The 24,052-nt window shown below is 44.6% G+C and overlaps 1 protein-coding gene and 1 long non-coding RNA gene across 2 annotated transcripts in view; one reads left to right on the top strand and one right to left on the bottom strand.

The window, feature by feature from the left end:
- Window positions 1-231: 231 nt before the first annotated feature.
- On the bottom strand, window positions 232-23,400 carry LOC116972353. Its single transcript, XR_004411782.1, has 3 exons — window positions 23,283-23,400; window positions 13,165-13,170; window positions 232-243 (listed from the first exon to the last, which is right to left on the bottom strand). It is a non-coding gene; the product is annotated as an uncharacterized LOC116972353 (long non-coding RNA).
- The window catches only part of gpr20 (G protein-coupled receptor 20), a 47,645-nt gene continuing 40,836 nt past the window's right edge, over window positions 17,244-24,052 (top strand). Inside the window, exon 1 of the mRNA XM_033019931.1 lies at window positions 17,244-17,314. The gene's annotated coding sequence lies outside the window, so the exon portion shown is untranslated. The remainder of the gene's footprint in view (window positions 17,315-24,052) is intronic.

The following is a 24,052-nucleotide window of genomic DNA, read 5'->3' as shown; positions in this document are numbered from 1 at the left end:
TGGTCTTTGCAAGTAACCAATTGGTTGGTTACTAATGTCACCGTCACTGGGAGAATACATCATTATAATTTAGTTAAGTTTAGAGATAGTTTAGTTTAGAGATACAACACAGAAACAGGCCCTTCGGCCCACCGAGTCTGACCAGCGATCCGTACAGCTGCCAGAGGTTGTGAATAGAAGGCAGGAGAATGGGGTTAGGAGGGAGAGATAGATCAGCCATGATTGAATAATGGACTTGATGGTCTGAATGGCCTAATTCTGCCCCTATCACTTATGATCTTATGATCTTTAATCCCCGTACACTAGCACTATTCTACACACTAAGGATAATTTACAATTTTACCTAAACCAATTAGCCTACAAATCTATACGTCTTTGGAGTATAGGAGGAAACCGGAGAACCCGGAGAAAATCCACGCGGTCGCAGTAAGAACATACAAACTCCGTTCAGACAGCATTGTATTCAGGAACGAACCCAGGTCTCTGGCGCTGTTCTACTATTGCGCTGCCGTAACATACTAACTTTTGTTAGTACTCATATGCTGGCGCGCACTTTACCTATTTGTGTTCAGAAAAACATATAAAATAAAGAAAGTTATAGGCCAATGTAGACACAAGGACCTGCAGTTGCTGGTTTAAAAAAAAATCATGAATTGCTGGAGTAACTCAGAGGATCAGGCAACATCTCTGGGGAATATGGATAGGTGATGTTTTGGGTCAGGTCTGATAAAGTGTGCCGACCTGAAAGATCACTGTGCATCACTTCCAGAGATGCTGGTTGTACCGTTGAGTTAATCCAGCACTATGTAGGTTTTTTTGAAGTAGCAGGCCAAACAACCCCATGTGCATGCTCCTTCATGTTTCATTGTTGGCTTGGTTTGGAGATTCGAGGTTTGTACACTGACAGATTTGTTGAAGCTCAATTGTGGAAGATGTTATGTTGTACGAGTTGGCATTGAAATTCCCAAATGAAGGAAAAAAGCAGCTGTTACAAAAAAGGCTCTGAGAGACTGTTAGAGCAAAGGAGGAAGTGTTGGAGAAAGTCTTACAACACATGAGTCTTCAGCAGCAGAGTTTGCTGTGGTTAAAATGTGAATGACCCTTCATAGACTCCAGCAGAGAGAACACACAATATGCCAGTGTGTGTGATACACCCAAGGCAATTTTCTGAAGTGCCATAAATTAACATTCTCTGTGGTCAAAACAACAAGTGCTGGACGTACTTAACAGGCCAGGCAGCCTCTCTGAAGAACATGGATGGGCTTTGTTCGGGTCGGAACCCTTCTTCAGGCTTTAGTAGGGGGGAGAATCTTTAGGTGGGCAAAACTTGGTTCATGTCCCATCAAGCAATGTTGCAAAATCAACAATTCATCTTTAACTTACGCCAAGGTGTAGCTATTTAAAGCAGTGTGAAGACATTTTTCCAGGACCAAGACCAGACCCACTCAAACAGCCTTGATCTCAATAACTTCGGGGATACAGCACTTCGGGGATACAGGTGGCATATTCTTTCCATTTTAAAACATTTATAAAGACTAGTTGAATTTTTTTTCCATTTTATAGCAGTACTGATGTGCAACAGAATTTGATTCAAGGTTCACTTAGAAAATTGCATTGCCAAAATAAGAAAATGGCGATAGCTGGAGGCCCACAACAGCATGGGGCTCGCCTGGAACGGGCAATGCTCAGAACAACTAGAGTGCGTACTGGGCTTTTGCAATTCCCACATGTGACAATAAAAGCACCATTAAACCACTGAAAATCTTGGCACTTTGAAAATATATATGAGAAGATGGTGTGACTATTTTTTCTTGAGAATTCACATTAAGTTTGTGGAAATGGGCAGTGTGCTAAAGTGCAATATTTACAGCCCATTTATAACTCTGCTTGAGTCGCCATCTTGAACTACTACGGTCCTTCTGGTGAAGGTAGTCGTAAAGTGCTCTTCAGTAGGATGTTTAGGATTTTGACCCAATGACGATGATGGTATAGTTCCAGTATAGTTCCAAATCAGGATGACGTTTGATATGGATGGAAACTAGTGGGTGGTGATATTCCTATATATTTAGTGCCTTGTCCTACACAGGAGCTCACTGGGTTTGGGTGATGCTGGCTGAGTAGCCTAGGTATTTTACACATATTATACACATTGCAGCAACTGTGCACCGGTAGTGGAGGGAATGAAGGTTTAGGGTGGTTCTTGAGGTAGCAATCATACAGGTTGCTTTGTCTTGGGTGGTGTGGAGCTATTTGACAGTTGTTGAAGCAGACAAGTGTGGAGTATTCCACCACACTCCTGACTTGTGCCTTGCAGATGATGGAAAGAGTTTGGATGTCAGGAGGTGAATCATTTACCACAGGAAGCCAGCTGCTGTCCTGTTACTGCAACCACACAATTCATGCTGCTGATCCACTTGAGTGTTTGGTCAATTATGACTCCAGGATGATGATGGTTAGGGATTCAGCAATAGTAATGCCAATTAATAGCACAATGAGGAACTTGGAGTCTTTCTTGTTGCAGATGATTGTTGCCTGACACTTCTGTGGTACGAATGTTGCTTTTCATTTATCAACCTATGCCTGAATGTTGTCTAGGTCATGCTACATACAAATATGAGTTAGCATTGTTAAGGAGTCTGAAGACCCAAAACGTCACCCATTCCTTCTCTCCTGAGATCCTGCCTGTCCTGAGTTACTCCAGCATTTTGTGTCTATCTTTGGTTTAAACCAGTATCTGCAGTTCCTACCTACACACTGTTAAGCAGTCTTTCTTTGGACTAAGTCTGTGATGAAGTCTGGACCCATGTGGTCTTGCCAAAACCCAGCATAGGCATGGGTGAGTAATAGTATGTTCAATGACCTTCCATCACTTGGCTGATGACTGACACTGGACTGATTGAGCAGCAATGTGCCAGATTGGATTTGTTCAGCTTTTTGTGGGCAGGACATACCTGAGCAACTTTCCACATTGTTGAGTGGATGCCAGCATTGTAACTGCACTGGAACAGCTTGGCTAGAGCTACAGCTAGCTCTGCCTTCAATTCGATTGCTGGGATGAGGTCAGGTCCCAAAGCCATGACTGTATCCAGAGTTCGTAGCTGTTTCTTCATATCACAGAAACATTGGAGCAATATTTATTGTTTAATGTAAACCAAACCCAGAAGCAGAAATAAACCAGTTTCTTTCTCATCAAGATCCTCAACACTGTTGGCAATATTCCCTTTTATTGCAAAGTAGTGCAAACTTCATGTTGCAGATAAATGCCTTGGGGTGGCATAATGGCATAACAGTAGAGTTGCTGCCTTACTGTGCCAGAGACCCAGGTTCGATCTTGACGACCAAGGGTGCTGTCTGTACGGAGCTTATACATTCTCCCTGTGACTGCGTGGGTTTTCTCCAGGTGCTCTACTTTCCTCCCACTCTCTAAAGACATACAGGTTTGTAGGTGAATTGGCTTCTGTAAATTGTAAATTGGCCCAAGTGTGTAGGATAGTGCAAGTGTACGAGGTGATCACTAGTTGGCTTAGACTCAGTGGGACGAAGGGCCTGGATCTCTAAACTAAGCTAAACAGGATTCACCCATTGTTGTGTTTGACACTGAATCCATCCCTCCCAAAATTCACAAAGTTGGCCAAAAATAAGTTTGAAGTAGTGTTAGGGTAAACTACACCAAGAAACAAGCATTAAAACGAAACCTTCACCATTTGGCCTGATGTAGGTTCTCTAACTGAAAAGTTGACAAATCCTTTCCCACCACTGATGCTGCTCAATCTGCTGATTTCCTCCAGCAGTTTGTTTTTTCTGCACTAGAGTTCAGCACTTGCAGTCTTTTGAGGCTGCACGATTTGTGACAGGACCTTATTCAATTTTGTGAATTTCCCAACATTTTGCAGCACAACAATCAGAGACTGGAGTCGTCAGCCACGAAAGACACTGTGCCCTTGGCAGCAAGACAACGGCAACAGATCAACTGGCTGTTGGCTTACAGACAGGCCACAGACGAGAAGAAGACAGCTTCTACTGTCGTTCAATAGGATGTGCACGTCCTCGTCCACAAGCTATAGACGGTACAGGGGAGAGACTAGGATACCCGTAAAACACATCAGCCTGTTCTGTGGTGGCCACAAAATGCAATAATGCTGAAAGAAATTTAATGTAAGATATGTTTAAGCGATCTACACATTGCTCTCTATATCTGCAGTATGGAGAAGTTGAAAATGTTTTTATGCAAAGGTCTAAATTTTTTAAACAAGATACCAGTCGTCACTCCAACACACTAGGGGCAATTTACAGAAGCCAATTAACCTACGAACCTGCAGGTATTTGGAATGTGGGAAGAAACCAGAACACTCGGAGAATGTACAAACTCCGCACAGGTCTCTGGCACTGTAAAGCAGCAGCTCTACCGCTGCGCCACTATCCAACCCCAATCAGGTATATAGCAATGCTGAATTCTTGCTGCAGGTTAGAACATACTTCAGTGATGACATTTTTGGAAAACCTGAGCCAGTGAAAGCATTGCTCTTCAAAGAGGTGGACATGGAATGTGATGGCTCTAGCTACTCTGTGGGAATAGATTCTTCAGAATGGTTCCTGATCCGTGTCTTGTCATTGCTACTTAGAGATCGGAATGGGGTATTATAAGCAAAGTCACCACTGAGCCACCCATTGAATGAACATCTACACAACTAACTGCTGGAGAAAACATTCCCTGTTGCATGTAACACTTTCTGTGGACTTTGGAAGGTGTTTGAGCACTGTGCAGTAACTGGTGTGGTCTCCCACTGGGCCAGGTGCAAAGGCATTGTGAGGTCAGCAGCTGGGCAACCTTAATATTTTTTTTAAATGTCAGTTTGGTGATATATTTTAGTAAATATCTCTGGAAATAATCGACCAAATTGATTGAGGATCGGATTTTTGTCCCTAGAAATAGTGAAAAAAAGCATAGTCCCACTGAGATTGTTCCAAAGCAATCACAGTGTGGAGGTTTTAACTCCAATGTCTGAATGTACAGGAAGAATTATGCATTATGAAAATAATAATATTATTTGACATGTGCCTGACGCTGGGAAATAATTAGAGGTATAGATGTGAATAGTACATAGGAGGACCAATCCAATTATCAGGGCAATTCCACCCGCCAGTAATCTCTATCACAATTTACTCTGAATGACATGAAAGGAACATTGGGAGGCACAGCGGCGCAGCAGCAGATTTACTGCCTTATAGCGCCAGAGAATCAGGTTCAATCCTGGCTGCGACTGCTGTCTGTACAGAGTTTGTACGTTCTCCCTGTGACCACGTGGGTTTTCTCCAGTGCTCCAGGTTTTCTCCTCCCACACTCCAAAGTCGTACAGGTTTGTAGGTTAATTGGCTTTGATAAAATTGTTAATTGTCCCTAGTCTGTAGGATAGTGCTAGTGGTTGCTGGTCGACATGCACTCTTTGGGCCGAAAGGCCTGTTTTGCGCCGTATCTTTAAAATCTAAAATCTAAAGAACAGGCACTGTAAATTTTCAGAAATAAGCTAAAGACTCTTCTTGGGCCCACTCATCGAATGAGTAAATAAATAAATATTAAATTAACTGATACCCTGATGATTCTGAACTAAATACAGCCATCAAACCATTAGTAATGTACATTATTGACTGAATCCATTTAGTTAGCCATTTTGCCAAGCAACATAACTTAGCTATAACCAGTGTTTATTGACTGTTTGCCATTTGATCCACAGTGAAGTCCAGTTCTAACGCAACTTGCAAGTCATACTTTCACAGCCGCAGATAATTGTGTCTCTAGCTTAATCTGCCTTCTGGACAATCGATTGTAATCATGTACAGTCTTTCCACTGACTGCTTAGCATGCAACAAAATGCTTTTCACAGTACCTCAGTACACATGAGAATAAACTAAAGTTTAGTTTAATTTAGAGATACAGCGCGGAAACAGGCCTTTCGGCCAATGAGTCTGCGTTGACCAGCGCTCTCCTTACACTAACACTGTCCTACACACTAGGGACAATTTACAATTTTTTACCAAAGTCAATTAACTTACAAACCTGCACGTCTTTGGAGTGTGGGAGGAAACAGGAGCACCAGGAGAAACCCCACGTGGTCACGGGGAGAACATACAGACTCCGCACAGACAGCACCCATAGTCAACATCAAACCCGAGTCTCTGACGCTGTAAGGCAGCAACTCTACCGCTGCAATACAGTGCCGCCTTTTCTAAACTAAACTAAACTAAACTAAACTAATGTTTCCCTGTAAAGCCAAACCTGCTTCCTTTGTTAGCAAAATTCTCTGGCAACCCCAAGACTGCTGAGAACAAGCTGAGTGATTGTGGCCGAGTTCCAGCCATCTGTTTGAAACAGTTAAACAAGAAAAAAACATTGGACTTCTGTGACTGTGAAACTGCTTAACCATAACCTGGGACTGAGCTTGGCTGTTGGGGCAGGGAATCAAAAGTAAATCTGATAAAGTGATGTTTAGATGTGTCCAAAAATGTCCTAAAAGTCAATCTAATGCAACAGCAGGGAACAAAATATTTAATCAATGTAACTATCTTTACATCTATTCTCCTTTCCTATTACTGACACATCCTTTCTTAGTTGCACTGGAAGATAGGTCAATTGAATTCAATCTATCATGAACCTGATAATGAACATAAGAGGTAGTGGCAGAAATAAGCCATTCAGCCTTTTTGTTTCCTCTGTCATTGAATAGGATCATGGCTGATCTTTTACCTCAGTGCAACTTTCCTGCACTAGCCCCATGTGCTCTGATTCCCTTTGTGCCTAAAACAATTTATCGATCTTCGCTTGGATATACACAATGACAGAGCTTCACGAACTCTAGGGTAGAGGATTCCAAAGGTTCTCTTTCCTGGGTAATTTTGGAATCATTGAAGCATGGAGACAGAAATGGGCCTTTCTCACGTTCACACCTACCTTTTTTCCCCTTCTACAGAAATCAATTTGCGTGCATAAGGACCGTATCTTACTATACCTTGCTCGTTTATGAGTCTGGCTAAATGCCTCTTAAATGTAGTAACTGTATCTTGTTCCACCACAGGAGAAAGAAGATACAATAACCTTTGCCCATCGAAGAAACCAGGATTGAGCTTGAGTGCCATAGATAAAAACTTTTGCAGATGTCGCCAGCCACAGGTGAATGATCCTGTGACTTTCTCTTGAGATCTACACCTGCACAGAAGCTAGTCTTCAGCTAATTCACTTCATTCCATCATATCTTATATATCATATCTATCTATCTATCTATCTATAAACTATTAAAACTTTGTGTGTGTCTGTGTGTGTTTATTTGTGGGTGTCACATTTGGCCTTTGATTCCTTGGTCCGCCAAAACCACACGTGAAAACTTCGTGATTTTTTCCATTTCGCTAGCTAATTCACTTTTACATTCACTAATACACTCCTCAAAACATTTGGACATTTTTATGTACACATTTTATGTACACCCTTCCCCCTCCACTCTCCTCCCCCTCTCCACTCTCTCCCCTTCCCCTCCCCACTCTCTCCCCATCTCCCTCTCTCTTCCTCCCCCACCCTCCCCCCCTCACCCACCCGCCCTCTCCTCCTCCCCTCCAACCCCCTCTCCCTCTGTCTCTTGCCCTTCTGTCTCTGCACCTCTCTCTCTGTCTCTCCCCATTCTCTCTCTGCCTTCACTCTCTACCCCCCCCTCTCTAGACACGCTTGCGAGTTGGGGGCTATGCGTTAGTGGATAGGGCAGTTATGGGGTAAAAGGAGCATATTAATAATATTAATATAATATCAAGGGGGGTAGTTAGCGTGTGTGCGGGGTGGTAGTTAGTGTGTGTGACGCCACATGCCACCTCCCCCCCCACCCCCACTCTCCCGCAACTGCACTTGGTCTAGTCTATCTATCTTTAAAACTGTGTGCCTGTCGCCTGCCGTCCGTCCGGCTGCCTGCCTGCCTTTCGATTCGTTCCCATCGTGTGATGTCACAATGCCCAATGCTCGCAGATGTCCAATCGCAATGCCCGATGCTCGCAGATTTCCAATCGGAATGGATCCATTTACATGTACGGCTTCCGGCTGCATTTCTTCCTTTGATTCCCTTCAACTCCGAAACCAGACGCAGAATCGCCGACATCTTTTCCATTTCGGTAGAGATTTCACTTTTCTTTCTAAGTATCCGCACCTCATTACATTTCGTCGTGTTTAAGTACACATTTTTAATCAAATCCTTCCCCCCCCCACCACCCCCCCCAAAATTTCAAAAATAAACTGGCTTCGCACCCACAGAAGCAGCACCAGCCCCAGCCCCTGATGAACGTTCCATCGTGTGATGTCACAATGCCTGATGCTCACATATGTCCAATCGGAATGCATTCATTTACTTATGCCTTTGCAGGAGCCCCAGCCCCTGGTGAACGTTCCATCGTGTGATGTCACAATGCCCAATGCTCAAATACATTGTTGCCATAGAGGGAGTACAGAGAAGGTTCACCAGACAGATTCCTGGAATGTCATGATTTTCATATGAAGAAAGACTGGATAGACTCGCCTTGTACTCGCTAGATTTTAGAAGATTGAGGGGGTATCTTATAGAAACGTATGACATTCTTAAGGGGTTGGACAGGCTAGATGCAGGAAGATTGTTCCGGATGTTGGGGAAGACCAGAACAAGGGGTCACACTTTAAGGATAAGGGGGAAATCCTTTAGGACAGAGATGAGAAAAACATTTTTCACACAGAGAGTGGTGAATCTCTGGAATTCTTTGCCACAGAAGGTAGTTGAGGTCAGTTCATTGGCTATATTTAAGAGGGAGTTAGGTGTGGCCCTTGTGTATGGAGAGAAGGCAGGTACAGGATACTGAGTTGGATGATCAGCCATGATCATATTGAATGGTGGTGCAGGCTAGAAGGGCCGAATGGCCTACTCCTGCACTTAATTTCTATGTTTCCCTCTCCTCAATCCTCTCCCTCTCCCACCCATCACTCTCTCCCCACCCCCCTTCCCTCTCTACCCCACCCCCCTTCCCTCTCTCCCCCTGCCCCATTCCCCTACCCCTCTGTCCCTCTTCCACCAGTCCCTCTACCCCTCCCTCCCCACTCTTCCACTTCTCTCCCCTTACCCCACCCCTCTCCCTCCCTCACCCCTCTCTCTTCCCCTCCCTGTCCCACCCCTTCCCCTACCCCTCTGTCCCTTCTTCCTTTGATTCCCTGCAACTCCGAAACCAGACGCATAATCGCTGACATCTTTTCAATTTCGGTAGAGATTTCACTTTTCTCTCTAAGTATCCGCTCCTCATTACATTTCGTCGTGTTTAAGTACACGTTTTTAATCAAATCCTTCCCCCCCCCAATATTACAAAAATAAACTGGCTTCGCACCCATAGAAGCAGCACCAGCCCCAGCCCCTGGTGAACATTCCATCGTGTGATGTCACAATGCCTGATGATCACAGATGTCCAATTGGAATGGATTCATTTACATATGCCTTTGCAGGAGCCCCAGCCCATGGTAAACGTTCCAACGTGTGATGTCACAATGCCCAATGCTCAAATACATTGTTGCCGTAGAGGGAGTACAGAGAAGGTTCACCAAACTGATTACTGGAATGTCAGGATTTTCATATGAAGAAAAACTGGATAGACTCGTGTTGTACTCGCTAGATTTTAGAAGATTGAGGGGGTATCTTATAGAAACGTATAACATTCTTAAGGGGTTGGACAGGCTAGATGCAGGAAGATTGTTCCGGATGTTGGGGAAGACCAGAACAAGGGGTCACACTTTAAGGATAAGGGGGAAATCCTTTAGGACAGAGATGAGAAAAACATTTTTCACACAGAGAGTGGTGAATCTCTGGAATTCTCTGCCACAGAAGGTAGTTGAGGTCAGTTCATTGGCTATATTTAAGAGGGAGTTAGATGTGGCCCTTGTGTATGGAGAGAAGGCAGGTACAGGATACTGAGTGGATGATCAGCCATGATCATATTGAATGGTGGGGCAGGCTAGAAGGGTCGAATGGCCTACTCCTGCACTTAATTTCTATGTTTCTATGTTTCCCTCTCCTCAACCCTCTCCCTCTCCCACCCATCACTCTCTCCCCCACCCCCCTTCCCTCTCTACCCCACCCCCTTCCCTCTCTCCCCCCGTCCCCTTCCCCTACCCCTCTGTCCCTCTTCCACCAGTCCCTCTACCCCTCCCTCCCCACTCTTCCACTTCTCTCCCCTTACCCCACCCCTCTCCCTCCCTCACCCCTCTCTCTTCCCCTCCCTGTCCCACCCCTTCCCCTACCCCTCTGTCCCTCTTCCACCACTCCCCCGTCCCTCTTCCACCACTCCTGCTACCCCTTCCTTCCTCCCCACTCTACCACTTCTCTCCCCCTTCTCTCCTCCCCCTCTCCCTCTCCTCACCCCTCTTCCATCCCTCTCTCCCCCACCCTTCCCTCTCTACCCACCCCCTTCCCTCTCTCCCCCGCCCCCTTCCCCTCTGTCCCTCTTCCACCACTCCCCCAACCCCTCCCTCTCCCACTTCTCTTCCCTTACCCCACCCCTCTCCCTCCCTCACCCCTCCTCCCTTCCCCTCTCTCCCCCACCCCTTCCCCTACCCCTCTGTCCCTCTTCCACCATTCCCCATGTCCCTCTTCCACCACTCCTGCTACCCCTCTCCCCATCCCTCCCTCCCTCCCCTCTCTTCCACTTCTCTCTCCCCCCACCCCTCTCCCCCTCCAATTCCACTCTCCCCCTCCCTCCACACTCTTCCCCCTCTCCCTCCTCATTCCCTTACCGTGCACAGTCTCTGTCTTTAAGAAGGAACTACAGATGCTGGAAAATCGAAGGTAGACATAGAAAAAGCTGGATAAACTCAGCGGGTGCGGCAGCATCTATGGAGCGAATTGAATGGTCAACGTTTTTGGCCGAAACCCGGAAGAAGGGTTTCGGCCAAAAACGTTGCCCTTTTCCTTCGGTCCATAGATGCTGCTGCACCCGCTGAGTTTATCCAGCTTTTTTGTTGTTGTACCAGCCTCTCTCTCTCTCTCTGCCCTTTTCTCTTCTCTCGACTCATGCACGCCCGCTCCAACCGCTCCCCCCCCCCCTTCACCTCTCTCCCCCATCCTCTTCTCCCCCCCCCCCTCCCCCTCTCCCTCTCCACCCTCCTCCTCCCCTTCCTCACAAAATATATTTTGTGGGGGCGGGTCCTCAGTGTGTGTGACTGTTTGTGGAGGCGGCCACTCGCACTCCATTCAACAAGACGCTCATCTGTTTGTGGAGGCGCGTGCATAGCATGTGACCAAAGATCTAATAGCGGAGAGCTCCGCTATAAGATCTTTGTGTGTGATGACGCACGCTTCCCCCCCTTTGGTGCAGGAGGCGCGCGCAGCATCTGAACGCTCAGCGAATATTCGAATTCTTCACTAACCGTCATTCTGACTTTGCTTGTGAAGAGAAAAGTCCTGAATTGCATTTGTCTGATGCAGGAAGATTGTTCCCGATGTTGGGGAAGTCCAGGACAAGCGGGTCACAGTTTAAGGATAAAGGGGAAATCCTTTAGTACTGAGATGAGGAAAACATTTTTCACACAGAGAGTGGTGAGTCTCTGGAACTCTCTGCCACAGAAGGTAGTTGAGGTCAGTTCATTGGCTATATTTAAGAGGGAGTTAGATGTGGCCCTTGTGGCTAAAGGGATCAGGGGGTATGGAGAGAAGGCAGGTACAGGATACTGAGTTGGATGATCAGCCATGATCATATTGAATGGTGGTGCAGGCTCGAAGGGCCGAATGGCCTACTCCTGCACTTAATTTCCATGCTTCTATGTTTCCCTCTCCTCACCTCTCTCCCTCTGCCACCCATCCCTCTCTCCCCCACCCCCCTTCCCTCTCTATCACCACCCCCTTACCCCTACCCCTCTGTCCCTCTTTCACCACTCCCTCTACCCCTCCCTCCCCACTCTTCCACTTCTATCCCCTTACCCGACGCCTCTCCCTCCCCCACCCTTCTCTCATCTGCTCCCTTCCCCTCTCTCCCCCACCCCTTCCCCTCTGTCCCTCTTCCAACCACTCCCCCGTCCCTCTTCTTCCACTCCTGCTACCCCTCTACCCCTCCCTCCCTCCCTCCCCACTCTTCCACTTCTCTCCCACTCTCTCCTCCCCCTCTCCTCACCCCTCTCCCATCCCTCTCTCCCCCACCCCCCTTCCCTCTCCCCCCACCCCCTTCCCCCTATCCCTCTGTCCCTCTTCCATCACTCCCCCTACCCCTCTCCTCCTCCCTCCCCACTCTGCCACTTCTCTCCCCCTTCCCCTCCACTCTCCCTCCCCACTCTTTCCCCTCTCTCCCCCACCCCTCTCCCCCTCCCTCCCTCCTCCCCATATTCCCCATCCCCCCTCCCCCACATCTCTCTCCCCATCTCTCACCCCCTACCCTGCTCTCCTTTCCCTCCCAAATCTATCCCGTTTCCTCCTCCTCCTCTCCCCTCCCTCCCCTCTTCTCACCCCCTCCCCCCCCCCCGCAAACGCCGTTGGGGAAACAGACCCAACGGGTCTGCACTTGGTCTAGTATCTATTAAAACTGTGTGTGTGTGTGTGTGTGTGTGTGTGTGTGTGTGTGTGTGTGTGTGTGTGTGTGTGTGTGTGTGTGTGTGTGTGTGTGTGTGTGTGTGTGTGTGTGTGTGTGTGTGTGTGTGTGTGTGTGTGTGTGTGTGTGTGTGTGCGCGTGCGTGTGCGTGTGTGTGTGTGTCATTTTGCATGTGAAACGTATCTCCTCGAAAACCAGAGGCAAAAACGCGGAGATTTTTACAATTTTGGTAGGGATTTAACATGAGTTCAGAAATCTACACCTCTCTAGATTTGGTCAATTATTTCCCCAGATTTTGAATAAAATTGTTCACAAAACATCAATACATTTTAAAATCAAACTGCTGCATGAGTCACAGTGCCACCTCACAGATCCAATCACAATGGATCTCATTTACATATATGACATCACAATGGGACAGGGGTGGAAGATTGGTACCTTCACGTGGGAGATTGGAACCTTCACAGGGGGGGACGGGGGGGGGGGGAGATGGGGGGGAATGGGGTGGGGCGGGAGGAGGATGGGGATGGGGGGTAGACGGGGGTGACGGGGGGGGACGCTGGAACGCTTAATTTCCCGTATACTGAACGCGTGACGCATGGTTACATTTCGCTCTCTCTGTCTCTCCCCTCTCTCTCTCTCTCCCCCTCTCCCTCTCTCTCTCCCCCTCCCCCTCTCTCCCCCTCCCCATCCCCCTCTCTCTCCCTCCCCCTCTCTCTCCCCCTCTCCCTCTCCCCCTCCCTCTCTCTCCCCCCCCTATCTCCCCCCCCCCCCCCCCGTCCTCCCCCACCCTCCCTCCCTTAAACCCTCTACCCCTCTTCCCTCCACCCCATCCCCTCCCCACACTCCCTCCCCCACCCCCCTCCCTTCCCCCCCACCCTCTCCTCCTCCCTTCCCCCTCTCCCCATCCCTTCCCCCCTCTCTCCCTCTCTCTCCCCCTCTCTCTCTCCTCCCATCTCTCTCACTCCTCCTCCCCCACCCTTCCCCCCTCGCCCAACCTCCCTCTCCTCCTCCCCTCCACACCCCTCTCCCTCTGTCTCTTGCACTTCTGTCTCTGCCCCTTTCTCTCTGTCTCTCCCCATTCTCCCTCTGCCCTCACTCCCTACCCCCCCCCCCCCTCCCTCTCTAGACGCGCCGGCGAGTTGGGGGCTATGCGTCAGTGGATAAGGTGGTTATGGGGTAAAAGGAGCAAATTAATAATATTAATATATCAAGGGGGGTTAACATGTGTGTGACGCCGCATGCCGCCCCCCATAAATCAGCCCTTATCCAATCTGACTAATTATGACTTCAGTCCAGATAAAAGGACAACCCGAAACGTCTAAAAAAGGGTCTCAACCCAAAAAGTCACCTATTCCTTTTCTCCCGAGATGCTGCCTCAACCGCTGAGTTACACCAGCATTTTGTGTCTTTTATTGGTTCCAAGTACTGACTTTTGTTGTGGTTGTTTTAAAATAGAAATAACATGGTATAATATCCAAGCCTCAGTTGGCCTTTTTACCGTACCACACTAAATACTCACCCACCTCATATTTACCACTTATTATCTCTTGCTGGCCACCTTATCTATTCCAGAGTCTTCCAGTCTGACCGGAGGCCAACTCTGTCAGTCAGACTTGCTTCAGGCAGAGAAACCATTAAGGACAAATATACATGCATCGAAGCTAATGTTTCACAGCAAAAGGTCTGCATTCCCATGCCTAACTAATCTAATTATATTAACATACAGGTCCGAGATTAGCACAGCACAGAAGGGAGCCTTTCAGTCCATTGAGACGTGGCTCAATTTAATGTGTTGCCCTGCTCTTTCTTCAGATCTTCAAGTATTTTTTCAACTGTCATGTGAAGGCAGCATTTGAATGTATCTGCAAGCCTGCCAAGGAGGGCATCCCAGATCCCAAAGGTTCAATGAAAGAAAAAATATCCTCATGTTACCTCTGGTCCGTATGGCAATCCATCTCAATTCCACACGCTCAGGTTATCAGCCTTGTAGTTAATGGAAACATTTTGTTTTTCCTGTCCTTATTTTATTTTCTTAAGAATTCATCCATGCTTGTGCTTATGCTATTTTAAACCTCATAAATGGAAAAAGGGGGAACTGAGTGTTTGAAGAGGATGGTGAAAAGATTTGGTTTCACTGGAAATTTGACACTGCTCTCTGTTCAGGATCATAGAACATTAAACAGTACAGGACAGGAACAGGCCCTTAGGCCCACAGTGACCTAGGCAGAACAGGATGCCAGATTGAACCAATGTGCTCTGCCTGTACGTGATCCATATCCCTCCATTCCCTGCATATCTGTGCGACTTCCTTGTAGTTTCCTTGCATGCCAACAAAATACAGACATTTCTTGCGTACTATTTCTCACCAACAAAATCTACAAAAATTGTTCTGTTTGCAAAGCCACAGTAGCACTCAAGTGAATTGGCCTCTGGATACTTTATAATGGAAAGTTACCAGGAGATAGAATTTTAACGGCTTCCACAAATTCCACCAGATAGCTGAGGTCACCGTGCTTTGGGAACATGCACCCTCTGACAAATTCTATCAGCCCATGTTTAAATGAATAGGAGAAGTGATGCATCTTCAGGCATATTTAAGTTAATTTCCTGTTGGGCACATGATTTGGAAATTTGAGCTACGCATCATCTTCCAAGAAAATCCCAGAAGAGACCGTCTCAGGACTGCCTCGGTTGGCAAAACCTCCATATGAGCAAAATATTGGAAAATTACTAGTTCTTAACTGAGCAAGGCAACTGGTAGGTGGACAGAACCAGTTGCCTTCTTTGTTGCTGTAATTAAAAAACATGATATATGCACAGCCCTTTACTGCTCCCATGGTATGACCCTCAAGTCCATCACACGGACCAGAAGCCAACCGTTGACTACATCTACACTTCACGTTGCCTCGGGAAAGCAGCCAACCTTATCAAAGATCTTTTCCATCCTGGTCGTTCCTTCTTCCCTCCATTCCCATGCAGCGGAAGGTACAGATGCTTGAAAATGCGCATCACCAGACTCAGGAACAGCTTCTTCCCCTCTGGTATCCAGCTTCTGAGCAGTCCTTCTATAAGCTTTAGTGCAGTCCAATTCCCCACTGCCTCATTGCAGACATTTGGATTTTTGTCTCTGGGACTTCTGGGCTATAAAGCTGAGAACTATATTCTACACTCTGTATCTTTTCCTTCGCTTTGCCTATTGAACTTGAATTTGGCTTGATTGTATTTATGTAGTGTATTATCTGATTATATAATCAGTCTGAAGAAGGATCTCGACCCGAAACATCACCCATTCCTTCTCTACAGAGATGCTGCCTGTCCCGCTGAGTTACTCCAGCATTTTGTTTCTACCTTCTACAGCATCTGCAGTTCTTTCCTACACGTATTTTCTGATTTATTGGATAGCATGCAAAACTAAGCTTTACCCTCTACCTTGATACATGTGATGATAGTAAACCCAAACGTATCTAGACCATATGATCAAAAATAAGTGAGAAGGAACTGCAAATGCTGGTTTAAACCGAAGATTTACACAAAAAGGACACAAATCGATTTTTAAAAAAGGACGTTCGCTGATCACACAATATTCAATTTCACTTGAGAAACAGAAAGAACATGCTGCCCAAAAGAATAAAATATTACTTTTACGTGATATTATTTAAGCAAATTACTAATTTGTTAACACGGAACCTACATGAAGAACAGAGTGAATGGAAAATACAACTCACTGTCCCAAAGGTTGGTGGAAGCAGCAACCTATTAGATTAGATTAGATTATTTAGACTATTCACATTCACAAGGTACTTGGATGAGCCTGTGATGCACCAGAGCTCAGCAATGCTTTGCCCTGAGAACTGGGAAATGGGATGGGTCTGAAGGGCTCTTTTTCAGCTAGTATGGAATCAATGGGTCAAATGGCCTCCTTGTATGAATGTCAATGATTATATGGTTCAATGGTCATCAAAGATGAAAAGTAGGAGAGAGAACAAAGCACGTGTTGTAGAAGTAATTATGATTTAATATACCTGTCTAAAAATTGAATGTCAATCTCACACCACCCATGTTCCCCTCCCCCCCCCCCCCCATATATATCAATCTACTTCAACAACTAAAATTATCCCCTTAATATCACGTTTTCAAAGATCACAGAAAAAAATAAAGATTTCGAAGATTTGAAATTAGAAAAATAAACTTGGAGAACAATAGTTCACTGGGTCACTGAAAGTGATTATTTTGAAAACTGACATGGTGATACAGGCATGAATCTATATCAATACAAATTTTAAATTTTCATCCATTTTTAATGGTGGATATTTACTGTTATGGATATATCCTGAGTTCATTTGTTGTTTACTTCTGTAACATACATGAACAAAATCTTTTGCAGACCAGTTTACTAATACAGGTACAAGAACATAAATCTGCAAATGTTCAAAATCTAAAATTCCAAGACTTTTTATAATTTGTGTCCACAGTCATTCAAGTCAGTTTATCCTTGTTTACACATTTAATTAACTTAGTTTTCTTGTAGTTTAAATTTATTTACAATAATCCTGCAGCCGATGAGTTGTAAGCCTTTTACCAAAGCAGTACAGACTTTAAGTGAAAGAAATCTCTGACGTCAACTGCCTCTAAATCATCCCTGAGTTCCTCTAAGCTGGCCAAAGGCAAATCCAAAACGATGCACTGTGTGTCACATCTCTAAAACATCTGAATTACATTGGGAACCAGCTGCTCTCACTGCAGTCGACTACAAGTAAGTTCTCCTAATGTGCACTTTGCAAGAAAAGTTTTTAAAAGAGAGTTTATGAAATGCAACTTTTATTTCAACCTAATGTAAAATTCAAAAGTGATTTTTTTTCTCAATAGGCAGGATCATTATTCCGTAATGAAATGCAACCAGCTTGTTTTTAAAAGTAAACTTAAGTAGTAGTTTTGAGATTCCAATGCTTATTTTTCAAGTGATTACGTTGCAGCACTGGAGTTCCAATGTTAGACATGCCGATTGTGATACATGAGTTACATATGTAATTTTTACTATTAGATTCCAGTTTTACAGTCCACTGCTATAAAACAGGAATCTATCGGTAAAAGTACTATGATAACTAATGTTTCAAATTAACTATATAATGGACATAATTTCCAATTATGTCAGCTTGGTTAAACTTTAAAGCACTGACAATGTAAGAGATCATAAACAGTTTATAATATCATATTTTGTTTGTTATGCCACTTCAAGTTTTTCATTTAAACGTATTATCAGCATGAAATTGATTATAGAGATATAAGAATCTTCTGCGCACTTGGTAATTTTTCCTTTTCCATCAAATGAGCTGTTATCCATTGTGGAATCTTTTGGGTAAATGAGGCATGACATTTGTTATAACCACAATGAGAGGAAGCCAAGGTTAACACAGAAAAATAAAAGAGAAAGTAGATGTAAACTTCAAGGGATCCGTTTTTATTACCTTGTTGTAAAAGCCAAGGGCGAAAGCGTGCAAGTGTATCAGAGAAGACAGTTTTAAACTATCAAGTAAAAGCATTGATGGTTGAGCAGAGGAAGTAGAAAGTAGCAATACAATAATTTGATGGTCAATGATTCAATTCAAAGATACTTTATTGTCACATGCACTGTACCTAGGCACAGTGAAATGCTTTGTTTTGCAGATAACCCCGTAAAATCATATAGCAAACCTCACCTAGGCAGTACACAGGTACAAAAGTAGTTTGGAGATGGAAGATGAAGTGGAATGAAATAAAACTGATGGCTTTGAAATTGGGTGTTGATTGAAGTACGGAATTAACGGTGCTCAGAGAGTCCAAACAAAACCGTAATACTGAAATTCATGTGATGCACTTGAGCGTTGAGTTTGTGCCGCAAATGCGATTAGTCTGGACAGAATTTGGGAAAGTTAATTTGGGGTTGATGATTGCATGAATTTCGATTTTAGTAGTTGATCGAGAGAAACTGCAGTGGAGGCAATGGTTTTTTGAAGGTTGAAGAGTTGAGTTGGCAGATAAAAATAACAAGATTGCAGGCAACTTGGTTCTGTCTGGTGTGTGGTTATGTCATGACGCTGTAGCTGGGAACATTCCGGATTTATAAATATTACCAGGTTTTCTGGAAATTCAGAGCAGCAGTTTCAGAAGAACTTAATATATCATAAACTTCCCCCAAAAATCCTCCTCTCCCACCCCTACCCCACTCCTCCTCCAGATTTGATGAGCTTTCAGCTGGAGCTTCTCCAGGGGTCTCAGGTTCACATGGGCACCAAATGTTCCCAGAATCTATCGTGGAATATTTTGGGTAAAGAGGCAAGACGTTTTTTTTATAATCGCAACGAGAGGTTTGTCGTTGACGTGTGCAGGCTGAAAAATATACCTTCACTTTAGGTGAATATTGTCCTGAAATAAACTTTAGTTGCATCTAACTTAATGATCTGTCTCAATAAACAGAAAGATCTTTGCATTTAAGGACTGGTAATTAAAGAGAGTGAACTGGCTACCTGCGTGAGTAAAAAGCCAATCAGAAATTGATGGAAATAGAGTAGGTTTCATGAAGGGAAGTAAATATGATACAGGGAGTGAAGATCGCGTTTATAATCATGCATGGAGATTAACAGGTATTATGGGTGACGTTTCGGGTCAAGACTCTTCTTCAGACTGTCCCGAGGTATCACCCATCCTTTTTCTCCAGAGACGTTGTCTGACCCGCTGAGTTACTCCAGCACTTTGTGTCTATTTTTAGTATAAACCAGCATTCGCAGTTCTTTGTTTCAGCAGGTATTATTGTTATCACATGTACCGATCTACAGTAAAAACAATTGTTTTGCATGCTATCCAGGAAAATCATCCATACCTGATTACTATCAAACCCCACATAAGTTCAGAAACATGTAGTGCAAAAAGGGAAAAGAACCAGATTGCAGAATATTGTACTGGAGAAAATGTAGAATTTTTTTTTAATGCAAAGGCCACAGAAAGGTAGATGGGGAGAATGGAAATACACTCCATAGTATATGAGCGGACCATTCATGGTCTGAGAACAGCAGGGAAGATGATGTTCCTGAATCTAGTAGCACCTGCATTCAAGCTTTTGTACTGTATCTTCTGCCTGATGGAAGAATGGAGAAGAGGGAATGACCAGGATATGAGTGGTCTTTGATTATGTTGGTTGTTTTCCCGAGGCAGGGTTAAGTGTAGAGTTGATGGTAGGGGGGCTGTGTCTGCAACTCCCTGCGAGTTATTGTGATTTTTGGCAGAGCAGTTGGCAAAGCGAGCCTTAAAGCATCCAAAGATAGATACAAAATACAAAATACTCAGCGGGCAGGGCAGCGTCTCTGGAGAAAATGGATTGGTGACGTTTCGGGTCAGAAACGTTCTTCAGGCCAGATGGGGTGCTTTGTATGGTGCATTTCTATTTTGATAAGACACATTTGAAATGTACTTTCTTAGTCTTCTGTGGAATTGGAGGTTTTGCTGTTCTTTCTGCCCATATTATCAATGTGATAATTGGATTATTGGATAATCATATTATGGACAAATTATAGACAATAGACAATAGGTGCAGGAGTAGGGGCATATGAGTTCCTTAATTTGGTGTCTGATGACAGATGTAAAATAGAAGTTGCAATTGTGGAGAACATAATTGTTGCCAAAGTATTCCCTTTTAGTTGCACATCTCTAGCTAGACCAGGACTGATGACTTAATTAAAATAATTTAAGATAGGTATATGGATGTGAAGGGAATGAAGGATGCACATGTAGATAAGAGATTGTATTGGCATCATGTTGGGCACAGACATTGTGGGCCGAAGGGCCACTTCTTGTGCTGTACCATCCTATGTCCTATGTTCTATGTTCAAAGATGGTGGTGTGCCAGCTCTTGGAATGCTGGAGCCTTTACAGTGAAGCAGGTAATCCCGCAGAAGTAGGAAAATTGTGGATTTTGACCTGGCTGCAATGAAGAAACCACAATATATTTTCAAGACAAGACTGTGCATTATATCAGAATCAGAATCAGAATCAGAATCAGAATCAGAATCAGATTTTATTCGCCAAGTATTTGCAACATACGAGAAATTTCACTAGCCAGGTCAGTCATACAATTAAAAGCAACAGACTCAAAAACACATTTTAACATGAACATCCACCACAGTGACTCCTACACATTCCTCACTGTGATGGAAGGCAAAATAAAGTTCAAGTCCTTCCATTATGTTCTTCCTTGGTCGTGGGCCTCGAGCTCCCGTTAACGGGATGATCTTGACTCCCGTAGCCGGTGGCGTTCGGACCCTCTGCTTCGAGGCGTCCAGCTCCCGCATCGGGGGGTTGTCAGCTCCCCCACGCCAGGCGATCGAACCTCGCGTCGGGGCTGGTCGAACCTTCTGCGGCGTTGGAGCTCCCGACTTGCCTCTCCCGAGACTGCGAGCCCTTGATGGTAAATCCGCAGTCCGCAGTGGGAGTGATCCCAGGCAAGGGATCCACTCCGATGTTAAGTCTGCGCCTCGCGGTGGGGCTCATAACAGTCCAAGGTGGCTTCCAGCTCTATCGATGGTAGGCTGCAGAGCCCGGAGAATGTGATCCGAAAAATGATCACATCTCCGGGAAGGTAAGAATTGAAAAAAAGTTTCCCCCGATCCCCCCCCCCCACCCCCACATAAAACAAAACCGAAGTACATTCAATCAAACTTTTAACAAACACTAAAAATAACAAAAAGATGAAAAAAACTAACAGACTGCCGGCAGGAACTGTAATAAAAAGGTGATTCCAAGCGTCAGATGCCCATTGAAATCCATTCATGTAAATAATCAAGTCTATCTCTCTTTCCTAAACTCTTTTTGTGTTTGCTGCATTTTTACCCCTCTTGTAAATGTAATTTTACACTTATGTACACCACTTAGTGTACAAGTCATGGGTGATCTGAGGTACACTCCTTCTCTGCATTTTTATCCTTAAACAAAATGTATAATCTTTGAAAATACATGTGACTGGTCAGAAAAGATGATAGAATGCGGAAATATTTAGTTCGGACAGCATCTGTGGAGAGAGAAACAGAATTATTTCCATCCTTCATCTTTCATCTGAACTGCTGATGATGCTTGATCTGCCGACTATTTACAGCATGCTCTGATTTTAATTCATCTCTTATAATTATTTTATTATGTATCTATCTGTCTTTCAATCTTTCAAGCTTACATATGTATTGCCGCACGCACGCATATGCACATTTGATTTATTTATTCACTTTTACTATTATTCTCGATGACCACCCTATCTTTCAAATTCAGCTCCTCCCCAGGTTACTGCAGTGTGCCGTTCATGAAGCCCGTTCATGAAACCCGAACAATTAGCGAATCAGAAATGCATCTGCAACCCGAGTTCCCACACTGCATAAGATGTCTGCAGAGGCAGGTTATCCCATAGGAATATAGACACAAAAAGCTGGAGTAACTCAGCGGGACAGGCAGCATCTCTTTTTGCGTCTATCTTGGGTTTAAACCAGCATCTGCCATTCCTTCCTACATATCCCATAGGAATAGATAGGCTGAAGGAGCATTTAAATCTCCTTTTTGCCATTCTTAATAAAAAGCTGATTATTAACTAATTTATCCCTACTCTATCTCTATATTCTTTGAAAATATTTTACTGATTTTAAATCCTATTGACTGTTTTAAAAGAACACTGCTGCTGGCCTGGACGGCACATACCCACATAAGCTTAGCAAAATAGGCATCAACTTGTTATATAGAATATATTTTTCTTGGTTTCGATATGGCCAAGAGAATCAAGAACAGTCACCAGTAGTCTTGCAGCAACCAGCATATCCACCCCGCTGATCTCCCAACTACTTATTTATATGTATGGGCTCAACATAAGTTGGGCATTCAAAAACCGGGGATGACCTGTATAGTCAAAAATTCCTCTTTCTTCCACATACGTTTATGTCCATAAAAGACGTTCCAAGAGACTTTAGAGACTCAGCAATCATTACCATCTACAATAGGAAAGGCGATCAATCTGACTGTGGAAACTATCGTGGAATTTCCCTATTAGCAACAGCAGGCAAAGTCCTCGCCTGCATCATGAACAACCGACTCAAGCCTTTAGCCGAGAAGATCCTTCCAGAGACACAAGCCAATTTTAGACCTTCACGTGGAATAGTCGACATGATCTTCACAATGCGTCAACTACAAGAAAAATGTTGTGAACAACTTCAACCTTTGTACATGGCATTCATTGACCTCACTAAGGCCATCGACTCGGTATCAAGGGAACTGTTATGGGACATCCTATCCACCTTTGGATGTCCTGAAAAGTGCATTCGAGTCCTGAGACTCCTCCACGATAACATGCTTGTCACAGTCATGACAAGCAACAGCAACTGTGAGCCGTTTCAAGAATGGCAAAAACGAGATTTAAATGCTCCTTCAGCCTATCTATTCCTATGGGATATGTAGGAAGGAGTGAAACAGGGATGCGTGATTGCCCCAACACTATTCACCATCTTCATTGCGACAACCATCCACATCATCCAGGCCGACCTACCCCCAGGAATCGAAATCTTCTACAGAACAGATGGCAGACTTTTCAATCTTGCTCGTCTCAAGTCCAAAACTAAGATATCTATGAGCTCCCTCAGCGAGTTCCAATACGCAGACGACAACTGTGTTGCAGCTCTCTCAGAAGATCCTGACTGCCTTCAACAGTGCAGACACGAAACTTGGATTTACCATCAACTCCAAGAAGACTCAGATTATCTACCAATCGTCACCAACTGAGACAAATCGGAAAGAACCGTCAATTCAACTTGGTGAAACAACCCTGGAAAATGTGGATCACTTTCCATATCTTGGAAGTCACCTCTCCTCCAATGTCGACCTTGATGACGAGATCCAACATCGTCTTAAGTGTGCTGGAACAGCTTTTGGACATCTTCTAACGAGAGTCTTTCAAAATCGTGACATCCGAACAGACACCAAAATGTTAGTGTACAAGGCAGTGGTGATTCCAATGCTCCTGTATGCATCAGAGACCTGGGCACTATACCAACGCCATCTGCAAACACATGAAATATTCCATCAACTATGTCTTCGAGGCAGCTTAAATATCAGCTGGGAAGACAGAAGAACAAACAGCAGCGTGCTGAATGAAGCAAAAACATCTAGCATCGAAGCCTTCGTCATCAAGAACCAACTAAGATGGGTCGGTCATGTTGTTCTGATGGAAGACGTGCGTCTACCAAAGCAAACCTTCTACTCCCAGCTTAAAAAAGGCAAACGGAAAAGAGGCGGACAAAAGAAGAGATTCAAAGACGCCTTAAAAGCCAGCATGAAGAAATGTGCAATCGATATTGACAATTGGGAAACCAATGGCAAGGACAGGAAACTCTGGCGAACCATCATCCATGAAGGAACAGCAACCTTTGAAGCCAAGAGATGCGCAGAATTAGTAGAAACGGAAAGAGAGGCAGCAACAACCGAAGCCCAATCT

The sequence above is a fragment of the Amblyraja radiata genome, chromosome 4, assembly GCF_010909765.2.
Source record: "Amblyraja radiata isolate CabotCenter1 chromosome 4, sAmbRad1.1.pri, whole genome shotgun sequence".
NCBI classification, from domain to species: Eukaryota; Metazoa; Chordata; class Chondrichthyes; order Rajiformes; family Rajidae; genus Amblyraja; species Amblyraja radiata.
This window is presented reverse-complemented; position numbering and strand designations above follow the sequence as displayed.